Here is an 11,261-nt window from a genome sequence, read left to right as displayed (position 1 = left end):
TCTTACGCACGGACGACTCTCTCTCTCTCTCTCTCTCTCTCTCCTCCTCCTCCTCCTCCTCCTCTTTCTCCTCCTTCTCTTCCTCTTCCCCTTCTTTCTCCTCTTCCTCTTCCCCTTCTTCCTCCTCCTCCTCTTCTCCTCTTCCTCCTCCTCCTCTTCTCCGCTTCCTCCTCCTCCTCTTGCTCCTCTTCCTCATCCTCCTCCTCTTGCTCCTCTTCCTCCTCCTCCTCCTCCTCAGGGGCACTTAACATTGAGCCACATCCCTGGTCCTTTCTATTTTTATTTTTATTTTTTTTCAATATTTTTTTTAGTTGTCGATAGAGCTTTATTGTATTTATTTATATTCGGTGCTGAGAATCGAATCCAGTGCCTCACACATGCCAGGCAAATGCACTATCACTGAGTCTCAGCCCCAGCCCTTACTTTTATTTTTTTTAATTTTAAGTCAGGGTGTCACTAAGTTGCTGCAGCTGGCATTGAATTTGTGATCCTCCTGTTTAGGACTTTTTAAAAATAACTGTATTGTGTTTCATTGTGAGATGTGCCATAATTTAATTCTTCCCTCCTCTGTTGGTGGAATTTTAGGTGTTTGCAGTATTTGATTACTCTCAAACTGTCGTGAACATTCTAATCTTTATCCTTTCATACTAGTGTCAGTATTTCAGCAAAACATTTTTTTGCATGTAATTTTGGGATCCAAGCTTTAAATATTGACAGATAACAGCAAACTGCCTTCCAAAAGATTCTACCAATTTATTTGAAGTATAAAAGGCAGAGGTAATTAATTGACTGTTATGACTAAAACAGTTGGTCAGTCAACTGCATTTTTTAGGTTAACTTTGATTCAAGCACTGCGTTACAGCCATGGGTTTCCTAGTAAGTCTATAGGATCTTTATTTTGCTTTTGCTGTACTATTGAACTCAGGATCTCACATGCTAGGCATACTTTACCACTGAGCTACCTCCCTGCCCTGAATGGTTATATTTCTTAATGGAAAACCTAGACTTGTCTGAGTTAGTTTTTTTCAGAGCCTCTTTGGCTTTGAATCACTTGTACTTGGGACCAATCCAACTGACACTTGGGATTTTCTAGAACATGGGATTATTGAAAACCCACAATGGAAACAGAGCAACCTAAGGAAGTTGACCATGTTTTAGACGAGTAAGTTTACTGCAGTAAGAGGAATCATCAACAAAGGCATTCTGCTAAGAGCACTTGCCTTGCACATGTAAGCATTATTGTCTTTAATTTTGATTATTGTTTTCTTTCCCTCCAAATTACCCATTTACTCTTTTCCCTTCATCTGAAGCTTATCCATGCTTTCAAAACCACAAAATTTTTTATCACTCATTAACCACATCAAAACATTTAAGAATTGCCTAGTAGTTGGGAGTAGTGGTGCATGCCTGTAGTCCTGGCTGTTTGGGAGGCTGAGGGGGGAGAATTGCTTGATCCCAGGAGTTCAAAGTCAGCCTGGGCAACATAGCAAGACCCTGGATTAAGGAAAAAAATTGCCGAGCAAAGTTGAACATGCACAATATCAATGATTCAACTTCTAGCTATATACTTAGAGAAACACTTGTACATGTACTCCAAAAGACATATACAAGAACTTTCACACAACAATATTCTTGTGTGAAAAAGAAACAACTAAAGCATTCATAAGTAAAAGAGTTGATACCCAATGGTTTATTCCAACAATTGAACATTATGCAACAGTGAAAATGAATGAATTATATGGATAATACTGTTCAATGATTTCCAGCACAGCAAAAATGTGTTGAGTGAAAGAAGTCACAGAAGCTGTACATATGACTCCATTTATATAAAATTTTAAAATAGGTAAGACAAACATTGTAGGGATATGTACATGGATATTTAATAAGAAAAGCAAGAAAATTGTTAATATAAAATTCAGGAAAGCAATTATGTCTTTGGTGAGAGAGTGCCAGAAGGGAGGGTCACATTAGAAGCTTCCAAGATACTGGTAACCTTTTGTTTCTTAAACTGAGTCATGTATATGTGGCTTTGGTTTTATTATTGTCACTTGTAAACTGTACATATACAATATATTACATCTAGATTATATCATTGTATAACACCTTTCAAAATAAATCAAGTGCCTAGTGATGTCAATTTCACCGGGGATGGAAAGAGAAAACTAGAAAAGAACACCATATAGCTCTGTATTTTGGAAACTATCATGATACATAATACATAGTAATTTGTAACAGTGACTAGCTACTTCAGTGTGCATTAGATTCACATGTTCCTCCTTTATCATAGAACTGAAGGATCTAAAAGCAGTTCATGGCTTTGTATCCTAGGTCTGGTATGCTCTCAGACACAAAGATAGTCTTGTGCCTTGTATTTTCTGACACTTCATTACCATGGCATTCTGACACAAGGTTCTTAAAAAACTTCAGTAATTCAGGTAAATAATAAATGATACAATTGTTCTGGTTCTTTTTTGTTACAAGTTTTCCAATATTCCAAATATTGAGATTCCAAAAGTTAAGAACTTTAAACAAAAAGCTTTATATCTCATCCCAAATGTTGAATTTTCCAGAAATAATCCAGGCATGTGGTGCATGCCTGTAACCACATCTACTTGGGAGACTGAGGCAGAAGAATCCCAAGTCCAAGGCCATCCTCAGAAACTTAACTATACCAGATCTGAAAATAAAATAAAAAGGCTGGGTATGTAGCTTATAGGTAGAGCACCCCTGGGTTCAACCCCCAGTACTGCATTTAAATTTCTTTTTTTAAGTTGTAGATGGACACAATATCTTTATTTATTTATTTTTATATGGTGCTGAGGATGGAACCCAGTGCCTCACATGTACTAGGCAAGCGCTCTACCACTGAGCTACAACCCCAGCCCCTGAAGTTTTTCAATTTAAAAACATTAATAAATTTTCCAGAAATAGAATTGAAGCAAAATTGTAAGTAATGAGAATTTTCTAAGCCAAGGAATGCTATATTTTGCCAGCAAATTACCAGAACCTAGGGAAGAGATGTGGATCAGATTCTTCTTCACAGCCCTGTAAATGAACAAATCTTGCTGACACTTTGATCTCTGATTTCTAGCTTTCAGAACTGTGAGATAATAAATTTTTGTTAATAGTGAAGTGGGCACTCCCTTTCTCCACAGAAAAGCCCTCTTCACCATGGCTGATTTGGGGACTGTTAGCAAAAGAGTCTCTGCAAAAGAGTCCAACGTAGATAAACTTCCTATTTTCGTGTCACCCTTTTTACTTGGCCACTGGCTGAGAAGATACTAGCACTCCAGGTGCTGGACACCCCCTTACTAGTTTTTCACAAACGTATCCAGTATAGTACTTTGAAGAAATGTGCAAACAAGGCCTCTGGCCTTGAGCTGGGCTTCACAGAAATGTCTACATTTTTAAAATAAGTTACAAATGGGCTCCATGGTAACAGCTGGCAGGGGGAGGATAGAAAGAAGCTCCCCCCTTCTCTGGTGTTGTCCTTGGAGAGTTAACATGCCCAGAACAGTGAAAGAAAAAGCTGCTTTTCTGTGAACTTCTGCAGACTGTGAACTTCTGAGCTGTGAACTCCCCCCTTAAACACTGGGCATAAAACTCTGAAACTCCCTGAACTCAGGGTTCAGGGGATTGATTGATTACAGCAAAGGCTGTACCCTCTGAACCTGGCTGCAGCGAAATAAAACTGTTTCCTGCTGTCTTCGGTGCCTTGCCTCATTTGTCTCTACAACAATAGGAAAAAAGAAAATGAGCTCAAATAAAGACTGCCTCTGTTACTTGCTAAGTTATACCCAAAATGATTACATATAGTCATTGAGAGGAGACTTTATTAGAGTGATCCTTTTGGTGAGTACTTAGAAATCATCATCAAAGAGCTATTTGAATTTTTTTTTAAATATAAATTTTTTGTTTAGGTGTAGATGGATGCAACACAATGCCTTTATTTTTATGTGGTGCTGAGGATCGAACCTGGGTCCTGCCCATGCTAGGGAAGCACTCTACCACCGAGCCACAACCCCAGCTCAGCTATTTGAATTTTTAAAAAACTTAAATACAACAACAAAAACCTCACATTTTTTTTCATATATCAAATTTCAGTGTTATTCAGTTTTAAAATCAGAATTTTAAGTCTATAGCTATTATTAGCTAATAACAGAAAGTAGACAATTGAGAAAGATGCTGACACAGGCCTTGAACTTACCTTCTTACTCAGAGTCAATGACTAATGACCTTTTATTTAGTACGAAAAGAAATTTAAAAAGCTTAGTATTCCACAGTGGTCTTTATTAACTTATGTCTCCATTAACTTGATTCTAGATTTTTCCCCCTGCTGGTGGTACTGGGGATTGAACCCAGGGCCTTGTGCATGTTAAGCAAGCACTCTACCAGATAAGCCATATCCCCATCCTACAACTTGATTCTATTGGAGTTGAATTTAACTCATTTTACTTCATTCTGAAAATTTCAGTTGTGGATGAGATCATTTACTCAATATGATGAGAAGGAAAGATATAAATGGTTGTTGTTTGCTAACTATCCATTGCTACCTCAGCATTCCACATTTCCCCTGGTCTCTTGGGATTTATTCATTCATCTTGGTTTTCCTAAGGAAGGTTCCTATAAATTGGGTTCAATTTTTGCTCTACCAATCTTTAGTATGAAAGTTATTTGTTTTTAACTCAGTAGATTCCCCAGAAGCTCTAACAGCACAGTATATGTTTTCACATTGTAAGGGTCCGGCGAAGCGTCAGAGGAAGAGACCACAAGAGACTAGCTTCATGCAATAAGCAGGAGGGAGTTTATTGAGGATCCAATTCAGTGCGCTGAGGCTCCAGGCAGGCTCGCTCAAGAAGGGAGGGCAGCCCAGAGCCCAGAGCAGAGGTCAAGCAGTGCTTAAGTACACTTTTTTTGGGGAGGGCGGGACTTTACATACATCAGAACAAATCATCATTCACCGCGGGAAAATCAAACAATTCCTAAACATGATTAGTTCATTCATTGGCGGGAACAGGTCAGGCGGGGGTGATAGGTCAGTTCTAAAGCAGGGTACACATTCAAACTGATTGGTTTTAGGGCCTAAATGACTACGTGACAAGTTACACAGAGTCCCAGGTTATTAGACAACCAGGGAGTCAGTGGGAATATTTACTGGGCAGTTCCAGTATTGTCCTAACAGCTACAGGGATTTCAGGTTTTGCAGGTAGCATAGAAACCTAACAATACCTAATCCTTTACATTTTAACTCAGACTTTGCAGCTTAGAAACTTTACAATACCCGGTCTTTTACCCTTTAACTTTTACGCTTTAACTTCAATTTCTTTTACCCTTACAACATGATAGCATGCATCTCAGAAAATGACCTGAACAAAGAAAAATGTCGTGGGTTGGTATTGCAGACCCAAAGAAGACTGTATGGACCCACTCTTGAGCCTCCTCAGGTCTTTTCAAGGCTGTTTTCCCAGAGATGGTTTTCCAGTGGACATTTCTTTATGGTGGAGAGCAGATTAAACTCACTCCTGTCATTAAATCCCTCTAAAAATCAATCTTTGTAAGTCTTGGACATAGAGGTCTGGATTTTTCTTATGAGAGGCAAGAAATAAACTGCAGGCACACACTGCCAAAGCACTGATTTCAAATGCTTCCTTCAGAGTTATGTCATGTAAGGGCTTCTGACAAGTACCCTGCCTGGACTATGGACCATCAACAACTAAACACTGAATAATTCTTCCCAGAAAATATCGTTTTCAACAGAGAATGAGTCTTCCTGAAGTTGGACCCAAAGATGAAGACCCATTTCCTAGCACCCAAGCAGTTAAAAGAGCTGGAATATCTTGGTAATTTGTGCAATAGTTCTTTTGCATAGTCTTTCATGAAACAGTTTAGGATTGTACTTGTGAGGAAGAACGCTGGTGTTGATGGAGAATGGTTTTTCTGAATCGAGGTCTACTACCTTTTGGAGGATAGTGCAGATCTTTTCAAAAATTGTAATCATTCCTCTTTAGAACCATCTTGTCTGAATGGAGCAGTTGCAGCTTCTCCAGTAGATGGCGCCTCTAACTCTTTTTATCACCCTAGGTGCTTTAAATTTATTTTTCCATTACTAATTCAAATATTTTCCTGGACTTTTAAATAATCTGGGATGTTGTTGATTCTTTTTACTCTGTTAGAACAAAGGAACATTAACACAGTTTTTAATAGATCAACAGAAGTGCAAAAAACTGGTACGTTCGTGGCAAGTTTTACTATAATTTTATATGAAAGTGGACAGCTATGGAATGAAGAACTGAGGGAAAGAAAAGCGAGATTCCAATTTACATTTTTTTCTTTTTCCCCCCCTCCAGGCTCTGTTGGCACGTTGTAGTTTCAGAACTTCTGCAGTGGAAGATTTTCCTTTGAATAAATAATTCACCCACCATGTTGAAACTGGACACATGGAATAGACATTACCAATTTTCCCAAGGAAGTTTTCATTGCAAGAAGCTGGCAAAGTTCAGGAAAATGTGCAGCTCTGATGGTTTGTAAAGAGCTTGCAGCACTAATGGGCAATTTAAAGACTGCCTGGCAAGTGCTTGGGAAAACCCAGAGGGGTTTAAGAGCATCTAGGAGGGGCGCAAAGGAACTGAAGTGGGAGAGAGCTGGTTGAAGGTGGAGGGGAGGGACTAGTTAAAAGAACTAGAGGGAGCTGTCAGTTGCAAGGCTAGGGGAGGCTTGTTGATGACCTGATCTGAAGGAGGAGCACAAGCCAGACAGATAGTGACAGAATAGAGTGGGGGCAGAGGCCTGTTCCAGGGACAGCATCTGCCAAGATGTGGGAAACAGAAAGTAAAAGGTAAGATTAGTGTCTCCAGGGCCATTCAGAAATGTTCTGCATAGGCTCCTAATCCTTTTTTTTGTGACCTAGAGCCCTTTGGCAGTCCAGTGAAGACTGTGAATCTCTTCTCAGAAAATTGTTTTATAATGTATAAAGTTAAGTGTGTTGGAATACAAAGGCAACCAAATATGTTGGAATATACATATTGTTATATATTGCAAAAATTAAAAAAAACTTGTACTTCTTTATTAATGCATAACATTATAATACATTGTTGAGAGCCACAGCCCAAGGGGCCCCAGCAAACTTTCAGACTGCCAGCTGATGATTGGCTCACAGCGGCCCCAGCAACTTCTAGCTGATTGGCTCCTCTGCTGTGATGCTCATTGGGCTGTTTCCCTGCCCTTTCAGACCACGGAGCTGCTCATTGGGGGACTTTTTTGGCTCCGCCCATGAGACCCAGCCAATCAGCCTCAAGAGCAGGAGGAGTGGGGGAGGTTGAGAGGCTTGTGGGAAGCTGGTGGTGGCAGTTGGGCTTTGAGGGTTTTTCCTGAGGAGCTGTTTTGTTTGGTGTGTGTGTGTGGTTCTAAAAATAAAGTTCGTTTCTTTTGACAAGTGGCTCCTGAATTGTGCCCAGCCATATATAATGGTAGTTCTAATAATTATCATACTTTTAAAGTAATGATGAACAGTGAGTGTCTTAGTCTATTTTCTGTTGTTATAATGAAATAGCTGAAACTAGGTAATTTACAAAGAATACAGGTTTATTTGGCTCACACTTCTAGAGGCTGGAAATCCAAGAGAATAGCTCTAGCATCTGCTCAGCATCTGATGAAGGTCTTCTTGCTGCATCATAATATGATGAAGAGTATCACATGGTCAGACAGAGTAAGTTAACCAAAGAACTCATTTTTACAACAAAACTATTCCCATGATAACCCATTAATCCATGAGTGGGTTAATCCATTTATGTGGATCTGCCTTACTTCCCAAAGTTCCCACCTCTCAACACTGCTGTATTAGGGACCAAATTTCCAACACATGGACTTTTGGGGGCCACATTCAAGTCCACAGCAGAAATAGTAATGTTATATAAAAATATCTGATTTCTTTTGGTGACAAAGTCATGGGTAGAGTTAGCTGTATTTTGTTGGTTATCTTTTTTTTAAATATTTTAGTTGTAGATGGACACAATATTTTTTTTAATATTTATTTTTTAGTTGTAGTTGGACACAATATCTTTGTTTTATTTACTTATTTTTATGTGGTGCTGAGGATGGAACCCAGGGCCTCACTCGTGCTAGGCAAGTGCTCTACTGCTGAGCCACAATCCCAGCCTCTGAACACAATCTTTATTTATTTATTTTTATATGGTGCTGAGATTCAAACCCAGGGCTTCACATGTGCTAGGCAAATGTTCTACCACTGAGCCACAATCCCAGCCCCTAAGTGATCTACCACTGAGCTACAAACTGCTTTCAATTAAAGACTATAAAAATAAGGATGAAATATTTTTTCCCAAGCAAATAATACTCAATACTATTCATGGACTCCTTGGATATATGTGGGATATGAGTAGAAACCTTACTTAGCAGCTGGTAGAGAGAATGGATTGAAGAGCAAAGCTGAAGACAGGTGACCTAAAACCTTCAGCCTATGGAGGTTATCAACATTCCCAAGGAAATGTGGATCTAAACGGAAGGAGTCAGTAGAACCCAGCATAGAAACAACACTGCCTTCCAGGAGAGGGCAGTGTGAAATCCAAGAGGGGGTTTAACCCCTTCAGCTCCTCCAGGAAGGTCGACATATTCCTGTTCCTCAATCTGGCTTCCAGATATTAACAAAGTTTCACATGTCATCAACATTTAAAAAATATTTCCAAAAGTATACATTTCTTGAGTACCTGCACTCTGCTGGAAACTGAAGGGAATTCTGAACACCCAGTCTCACGGTAGCTTTTGTATTGAAACCTGGTATTTCCTAATCAGGACAGGTATTAAAAATCCCAGGATAAGAGTCCATAATAATCCAAACCTTTCACTTAGGAGCTGGATTACTTTACGTTGGGTCAGACCGGCAATAGAACAGACGAGAAGGAAATTATCATGGAATTCTATTGTTTTTTACTTCATAAGATATTTAATCCACTTTTTTTTGGGGGGGGGTACTTCATAAGAAATTAAATCCAGCACATTTTCTGAAAGTTTCTTTCCCTCTCTTTTCTTCTTCTGTGAGGTAAGAATGCTTTAGAAGCTATATTTCAAATTCTTTGGGGAAAAAAAAAAATCCCAATCCTGAGATTGAGAGCGCCACACTAAATCATAGCCAGACTATTCAACTATTTCCGTTCTGTAACTATTTCCGTTCTGTAACTATTTCCGTTTCTACCTGCGGTAGAAAATAAACAACCCCGACGAGGATGGGATTCGAACCCACGCGTGCAGAGCACAATGGATTAGCAGTCCATCGCCTTAACCACTCGGCCACCTCGTCCCAGAAACCTACCTCTTCCTGGTCGATATAGGGAGTGATACTAGGGGGATGTGACGCAACGTTATGGAAGTCGCCATTTTGTACGGAAGCCAACGTCGCTCATTTCTATAACGGACAATCGAAAGAAGATGGCCGCTTTCATGATGTTGGAAAGCCTTCGCTGGGAAGGGGACATCATTTTCAGTAGAAAATGAGATGCATTTTAAGAAGTTAAATTGTCACAGAGGTTGGCAAAGAAGTTTAATTGAAAGCATGTTAGGAGCGCCGTTGTTCCGAAATCTGAGGGGCGGAGTCGACACGTAGAGCGGCTTTGCGCGTGCGCATCAGCTAGGCGGTTAGATTTGAATACTTCGCTGAGTTTGGCTGGGCGTTGTGTGGTGACGTCTTTGCTGAAGAGCGCGCGGACCCCAAACAAGTTAAGCTGGTGGGCTGTGGCAGGTAAGGAGAATGACCCTCTCTCATTCTGAGCTCCTGAGAGGATGTGGGTTTTGTCTGAGCACTTTGGAGGTCCGGCATGGGAGGTGGAGGATGCTGGGTCAGTCCCGCGGCCTCCGAATGCAGCGGGCGCAGGGCTCTTTTCTCACCCCGGCCTGCACTTTGTTCCTCCTCTCCTCCCTAGCGCTTTGGCAACCACACCTGTGCTCTCGGACCGCCTCGGATCGCTTGCTCGTCTAGCTCGCGGCTTCCTGGCCCGCCCACACCTTTCATTTTTCTTTTTGGTTGTTTGTATTTCTGACTTAAGCTTTTCTTTGCTATAAATGAAGCGACAACAATGAGTGATATTTAAGCTCTCGGCTCTCATTGGTTACCTAGCAGCACAGAACCGGTTTTCGGTTTTCTGCAGATACTGTTAACAAAGTCAATTTAAGCATCCCACACTTTTTTTTTTTTTTAAATCTTCTTCTGACCGGCTCAGGGTCAAAGCTCCTTTTTCTTGCTGTTTATTTAAATATTAGAGTTTGGGAAGAAAAATGCTGCTGTTTGGAATTTTAAAGATGGGTTTATTAGGCGTTAACAGAGATAAAGGGTGGTGCGGATGAAGACCAAAGCACAAGGTAACTCGGGATATGAAGACCGAAGTAACTTTTCAAATCAGTTGAATTGGATCAACTGAATTCCTCATATTTATTGGGTTCCTTGCCTTGTGCTAGGGCTGGGAGTCCCTAAGTCCCAGAAAGGGAAATAATTAGTATATACAAAATAACTGTGATACAAGACAGAATGTAAGGAATTATAAGACATTCCAAAGAGGTATGATAAACAGAAAGGAGAACTGATTTGATGCTTTTGACAATGAAGAATTAAAGTGGATTTCATGGAGAAAATGGCATTTGAAGTGGAACTTGGAGGAATGATTTACAGAAATGGAGAGTTAATATTGTAAAATTTTGAAAATTAAAGGTTAGGTTCAAAGCAATACAATTTTTGACCCTTTAAATGACTGGAAATGTTCATAGGGAAACAGATACATGTAAATTGAGTAAAAATGGAATGATAGTCTTTAATGATGTGTTGAATACTAATAAAATTGAAGATACTCTAGATATTGATAGTAGGATGGTGCTCTCCAGTAGAACTTTCACAGTGGTAATACTTTATATGTGTGCTGTCCAACACAGTATTCATTAACTTCTGTGGCTATTGAACACTTGAAATGTGGCTGTTGTGATCAAAGACCTGAATTTTATTTTAATTAATGTAAATGTAAATAACTCCTATATTGGACAGCACTGGTCTATAACACTGGACAATGGAAAATATTTACTCTAGGTATTGGTGGTGTAAATTCAGGAGTAGACAGAGAGCCAGATAGTAAATATTTCAGGCTTTGCGGGCTACAAAGTCACTGGCATGGTCTCTGTTACATTCTTTGTTTTGTTTTTGTCTTTGTTTTCTATACCTCATTAAAAAATTAGCTTTGTTTTCTATGTGAAAACTTAAAATTAAAAAT

The 11,261-nt window shown here is 39.7% G+C and overlaps 1 protein-coding gene and 1 non-coding gene across 5 annotated transcripts in view; one reads left to right on the top strand and one right to left on the bottom strand.

The window, feature by feature from the left end:
* Positions 1 to 9,228: 9,228 nt before the first annotated feature.
* On the bottom strand, positions 9,229 to 9,310 carry Trnas-gcu. Its single transcript has one exon. It is a non-coding gene; the product is annotated as a tRNA-Ser (tRNA).
* A 130-nt stretch (positions 9,311 to 9,440) lies between these two features.
* Positions 9,441 to 11,261, top strand: part of Knl1 (kinetochore scaffold 1) — a 59,695-nt gene continuing 57,874 nt past the window's right edge. For 2 of the 4 annotated variants that reach the window (XM_048793529.1, XM_048793530.1), the window contains exon 1: positions 9,441 to 9,748. The gene's annotated coding sequence lies outside the window, so the exon portion shown is untranslated. The remainder of the gene's footprint in view (positions 9,749 to 11,261) is intronic. The other 2 variants (XM_048793528.1, XM_048793527.1) reach the window with 1 other exon arrangement.

Source organism: Marmota marmota, unplaced genomic scaffold, assembly GCF_001458135.2.
Source record: "Marmota marmota marmota unplaced genomic scaffold, marMar, whole genome shotgun sequence".
NCBI lineage: Eukaryota > Metazoa > Chordata > Mammalia > Rodentia > Sciuridae > Marmota > Marmota marmota.
This window is presented reverse-complemented; position numbering and strand designations above follow the sequence as displayed.